This window comes from Chlorocebus sabaeus, chromosome 10 (genome assembly GCF_047675955.1).
Source record: "Chlorocebus sabaeus isolate Y175 chromosome 10, mChlSab1.0.hap1, whole genome shotgun sequence".
Classification (NCBI taxonomy): Eukaryota; Metazoa; Chordata; class Mammalia; order Primates; family Cercopithecidae; genus Chlorocebus; species Chlorocebus sabaeus.
The window spans coordinates 101,998,310-102,004,594 of record NC_132913.1 but is presented as its reverse complement, the minus strand read 5'-3'; the positions used below and the strand labels follow the sequence as shown (position 1 = coordinate 102,004,594).

Sequence of the window (6,285 nt, the reverse complement as noted above, 5' to 3'; positions counted from 1 at the left end):
TCATACAGTAACAGACCTAAAAGGTCTCTTTTATTCCTGTTTATTTTTTTCCAAATTAATACAAGATACACACAGGATTTTAGCTAGCAGTGATAACTGTACTGACAGTCAACTAATCACATCATTTATTTTGCATTTGCATTTTGATTGTGACAAATTTTGGAAAAGGAATGAAATTGTGAAAAGTGTTATCAAAGTAATCTTATAAACTTTTCTGTGATTGAATTGAACATGTTTAGGGAATAAATTGTTTCCCTTGATGCCAATTGGGTTATGCTTTGTTGCTCCTCTGAGTTGATTTACATCTCCTTTGCAATGTTATCAAATGTCTGTTATCATTCTTAATCAAGCGCAGTAGTCTCCAAACAAATCAGAGGCAGTGTGGCATCCAAGGAGAGCACCATCACATTGCCTTTTAAAAATGTAATTGATTATATAGTTGCTTAATTTTATGAGGCAGCATTGCAGCAAGTATTGCTAGATATTAAGCCAGATATCCATTCATGCAAGGAAGATCTATAGATGCAATTTAAAAGTGCTCATTTTAGAAATTATGAGGGTTTTTCCCCCAATGGAGGTTTTAATGTGAGTTTTGCAAAAAGGCTAGGCAGCTAATTCGTCTCTCAACACTGGGAACTGTGGATTTCTGAAAGAAGTGACTCCAGATTCACTCACTTAACCACTTCTAGCTCTTAAGTAACTTAAAATTGACAAAGTACAGTATCAAATTTTGAACAGTAGAAGATAGTAAGATATTTTATAAATAAACCTGGGAGAAGGTAGAAAAATAAATTCCATTAGAACATCTTTCCTTAAGCAAAATTATACTGCTTATTATACTAAATTATATATTTTATATATACCATAATATACTAAATATATACTAAACATGTATACTAATTAATATACAAAAATTATACTATAAACTCTGAGAATCTGCATTTTTATTTGTGTCTATATTGCAATAGTTGTCCAATAAAAAAATATTTGCTTTGTCAGAAAATTACTTGCTCAACACATTTTTGTTGAATGGATTGAATCAGAGACGTTTGTAACATGATAATATTCATTTGACCTGCATAAAATAGGCCAAGCATCCCATTGATTTTCTACTCGTACAAGCAGCCAACTGTGCTCACCTACAGTGTGTAGGAGACTGTCTATGTACATGTCTATTCAGTGTGGTAATTTGGTAGAGTGATAGCAGCTTCCACCTCTGTGAGTGAATGAATAGTTCATGAAGAGCCATTTAGCAGTTGTCAATGAATAGTGCTGAGTCTGCCTCTCAGTCTCTTATTTTGTCTGTCACAGTCATGCCGACACTAGGATACATGCTTGTCACGTTGTTTACCATGACTCCTCACAACTTCCAAGCATAATCATCCCGTCTCCTATAGTACTCTCATGAAAAATGTCAATAAGAATACACATGTCCTAGAGAGGAGACTGGAGAAGGAGAAAACTGCTTGGGAGAATGAGCATGTGTGATGATATAATATTTTCTTTGTGTCCAGTTTAAAATCTCACACATGGCAAGCCCACCAAAAAAAGAAAAAGCCACTATAAATCCTTTGGAAGCAATTTGCTTATTCTTGGTCACTTTGTTTGTTTATGGATTGGCTTAATGGGTTCAATAATAAATCCATGCAGAATAATTTGAAAGTGTGAACAAATAAAAAAGGCCTGGATATATTTGTTCATTTATTCCATTCATTCATACATTTTTGTGACAGATTACAATGGTATATAATTATGCGGTACACATAATGTTATGATGTATGTATACGATGTGGAATGAGCGAATCAAGCTAATTGACATGTCTACCACCTTATATACATATTTATTCCTCCTAACTTTGTGCCCTTTGGCCAACATCTCCTCATTTCTCTCATCCCCAGTCTCTAGTAACCACCATTCCACTCTTTGCTTCTATGAACTTGATTGTTATAGATTTTGCATATAAGAGAGAACATGCCTTTTTTTTTTTTTTTTTTATCTTTTTGTGTCTGATATTACTTGGCATAAAGTCTTCCAGCTTCATCCGTGTCGCCATATGTGACATAATTATTCACAAAATCCATGATATGGAATCAATGAAAGTGTCCATCAATGAATGAATGGATCGAGAAAATGTGGTATATTTAATTCACTTTTATTGAGTTCTTATGAAATAGCAAGTATTCTCCTGGATGCTAGGGATTCAGAGACATTTATGCTCTGCCTTCCAAGAATTTACAAACTATTGGGTGGGGTGAGTGAACACATGAGGTTTGACAGTGTAGAGTATATCTAAGAGGGACACCTAACCCCGATTATGGGAGACAGGGATGGGGAAATCTTGTAAGTCTTTTGGAAGAATGAGCCCTGAGGTAATTAAAAGGATGAATAGAAGTTAGCCTTGTAAAGCGTGTGTGTGTGTGTAGGAAATAATTTTGAAGTGGATGGTGAGAGGCATTACTGTACAGGGAGGACAAGAGGGAGAAAAAATGCATGCTTGGGAATTTCAAGTATTAAACATTTATTTAGGGATAGTGATAGTTATTATTGGGAAGAATGCTAGGGCATGAGTTTGCAGAATAAAGATGAAGTGATATCATCAAGCCTTTGGTAAATCATGTTAGGAATCTTGGCTTTATGTTGAAGACAATTGGGAATATTTTAAGCATGGAAGGAAGAGATTAGATATACATTTTCAGAAAACTTTCTTCATAAGAAGTGAAGGTAAAATACTTCTATATGATAATAAGAATGTAAGATTAATGCTAATACTTGTTAGAAGGAGAGGTAAAGGAAGCTAAGTCTGTTTTTCCACAAAAAGCATAAGGGCAAATAGTCATTTCTATGCTTTTTTTTTCATTTTTATTCATAAATGTTAAGATTTTAAAATTCAACCTGATGTAGCCCAAGTACCAAATTTCCCAGGGTGGATTAAGTAAGTGCTGACCAGTAGTCAATTTCCTAGCTGGTTGAAAAGTATCAAATACTACAAGGTGTTTTCAATGCCATGAACTTTGCTTTAATTCACTGTGATCATGGGGAATACAGAAGGTTCTGCTGGTCCAGCTAAGTTTTTTCTCATGTCAAAAGCTGACCTTGACTTGAAACTGTCCCGTAATTTCCATACATGTTTATTGAGGGCTTATGCCAAAAAGAATCTGTGGTAGGCATTCAGTAAGTGTGTGTTTGATGAAAGAAAAAAAAAATCAAATCTTTAATTCAATATTCCAACGAGTTGTTTACTGAGCATTTACTATGTGGCATGCAATATGCAAGTCATGGGGGCCCTAATGGTGAATGAAAACAGGTCCTCACAGGGTAGTGTAATGGATGGATAAGAATAAAGTTAGGAGAAACACTTTGCTTTCCCCTGTGCTGAAAAGAGAAGTGGGTGAAAATTTAAATGGGTATAACAGCAGGACTGTCCAGGTAAAGCTTAGGTTTGGATAGAAAGCCTGAAAGCTGAGATAATGTATCCCTATTCTCTTTTAGAGGGAGTATGTATTGCCCACCTTATAAGGCCAGAGTCCTGCACCTTCTCTTTTAGATGTTTCTAGGTACAGACTAGTGTGTGTGTGTGTGTGTGTGTTTCATTTTTCCAAATTATGTTTGAATTTCTATCATGATCTTGTTGACTTTTGTTATAAAATTTAATTTATCTAATTGATCCAAATACTCTGTAGCTGTATACAGCCAAAGTCAGGCTGTCAGACCAATACCCAGTGCTTGAAATTGGGATGACTTACACAGCTTTAAGAATCACCCTTCTGTTTATATTTCTAAAACAAAAGCTCATGGTTTGTAAGCGCAGTGCCACTTGGATTATAGTATTTAAAGTGGCTGCTAATTCTGTTTGAATGTAATAAACCTCGCTTTTCTCATGAGAAAGCCAATCTCAGATCACAATTCAATAGGCCAATGTGGATATAAGGAATTTTTGACTGGATGGTGGTGGGGTGAGGGAGGAGGGGTGGATGTTGGAAGAGCATGATATGGTCTGAGAATCTTGGACCAGAAGCGTGGAGAAGAGCATGGGAACTTTAACAAAAAGTTTCTTTCGTATGTTCATTAATTTTATAAATCAAATGTCAGAAAGTAAAACTCAGTAAAGAATTTGACTGGTGATGTGCAAAAGATACTTTGAGAAAACATTATAGGAAACACAGTTTTAAATACAAAATTGAAAAATATTACCCCAAATCAAGGACATTGCTTTGTCTGCATTTGATTTAAAGTATACTTTATTGTTTAGCCTGAAAAATGTTTCCAGCTTGGGGGAAGCAAACCTTCTAGGATCATTTTTGAAATACTGCCTATATTGCTTCAATGAAGCTTTCCTTTTCTTTATGATTCCATTCCGCCCATCAGTTCTTGCAGTATTTTCATTAGCTGTGAAAGAAACTGAATGGGTCAGGCAGTCCAGAGACTTAACCTCTTTCCTAAGGCCCACTGGAAAACAAGGGTTATTTGAAAATTTCCCTTGTTTTCACTAATAAAACACTAGTTACAAGAACATTGCTTAAAAAGAGGGAAACAGTTGCAGCTGGCACTACCACTTGATATATATAAATTGGCCTTAACTCTTACAATCACAAGCTTCCAGAACTGGAGTTAACACTGGAGATAATCTCATGTAACCTTCTGATTAATATGAGAAAAGTCAGGTCTACAGGACAGAAGAACCTGAAGTTAATGTCTCCTAGATGGACATTTCTAACGTATTGAGTCAGTTTTTCTTTAAGATTTCTCTAGGATATCTGTGATCTTGTAGGATGTTTTCATTGCACAACTCCAGGGGGCGCAGTTCACAATGTGGCGAACAGATGATGCCCCCTGGAGTTGTGCAGCAGCTCTAATTGGTGCATTATCTGTATCTCCCACCAGTGCTTTCTCATTGGTGGTGATGTATTTCTTTCTAAGTGGAAGGTGCTTGCAAACAATCCGTAGGATTCTGTCCATATTACAACTGCAGTTGTTATATGTTTTTGTCAAAGAATGCAAGATAACAATGAACTGGAAACCAAAGAAATGGAGTAATTTCTTGAAACCCTAAATTTTAATTGCAGCATGTGCAATTAAAATGCATAGCGCCCAGGCCTAGCGATGGCCTGAGCAATATGCATTGCAGCACAATTGGCATTAGGATGCGACAACGGCTTCTGGTACAATGAGTGATGTGTTGGCTCTATTTTACCATCTTGGCTGCAGCATTATCAGTACCTCAGACACTTACCACACATCTCAGAGATACACGATGTGAATCGGAGGGTCCAATTTGGCCCTATGTATGTCCCTTCTGTGAGACTTTTCTGGGGCCTGGCCCTTGATTCCAGCCACCAATATCTGCAACTGAAGGGAATCAAGCAGCGCTAGGGTTCTGAAGCTATGACCAAGAAAGAAAAAGAGAGAATTGAAAGCGTTTCCATCCATTTTATTGGCAATGAGTCAAGGAAAACAGTTTAGAAATATTTGTTAGAAGGGGCTCTCAGGAAGTCACCGTTACTTGGAAGGTTTATGGCTAAACTCTGACTGCCGTTATCCATAGATAACCCCAACAATTTAAATTATAGAAGCCGTATACAAATAATTCAAGGCAAGGTCGTGAGCATTTCCTAAAACCTGTTCGTTATTTGGTTGACGGAAACCAGAAAAATGTCTGTGCTTATTACTGGGCAAATTCCTTAAATCAGAGAATTCCATGTGATTTTACTCTTGGGCTGAATTTGCATTTATATGAATAGGAAAAACAACTGTGTCTTTGAGAGTTGGATCCTGTCTGTTATTTGTTTTTTCAATTACACTTATTAAATCCCTTGGCTTTTTTTCTCCCCTCCTCTATGCCCTACAAGGGAGTTCATCACTTCAGATTATTTTAAAGATGAATGCGGAGGCAGAGACGTTCCAAAGTGGAAGTTACATAGCAAGTCAGTGGCAAAGCCCAGGGGTAGAGACCTGGGAAGACCAGCTGCAATTTGTGCTGTTTAATACTAGCAGCCTTGAAGACAGCAGACCCATTACAGCTGCAGGCTTATTCACTTATTCTAACTTTATCTTTAAATATTGCTAGAGCATCTCATAAGCTAAAGTGCTTTAATATATATACATATGCACACATATAAATATACATACGTATACATATGTAATTACTGCTGAAAACAATCCCAGGAGAGAGATTTTCACATGATTGTGTTTCTGGGTTACAGAAGAAACTGGAGCATGGCGAGGTTAAGTGGTTTGTCAGGTGATCGCAAGCAGAGCCATGAATCAGATACTACATGATGCAGGCA

The 6,285-nt window shown here is 36.6% G+C and overlaps 1 long non-coding RNA gene across 1 annotated transcript in view; it reads right to left on the bottom strand.

Annotated features, from left to right (window-relative positions):
* Nucleotides 1-2,275: 2,275 nt before the first annotated feature.
* The window catches only part of LOC140712682 (uncharacterized), a 28,845-nt gene continuing 24,835 nt past the window's right edge, over nt 2,276-6,285 (bottom strand). Inside the window, exons 3-4 of the long non-coding RNA XR_012094396.1 lie at nt 5,232-5,381; nt 2,276-2,631 (exon numbers count right to left, since the gene is read on the bottom strand). This is a non-coding gene — a long non-coding RNA (uncharacterized lncRNA). The remainder of the gene's footprint in view (nt 2,632-5,231; nt 5,382-6,285) is intronic.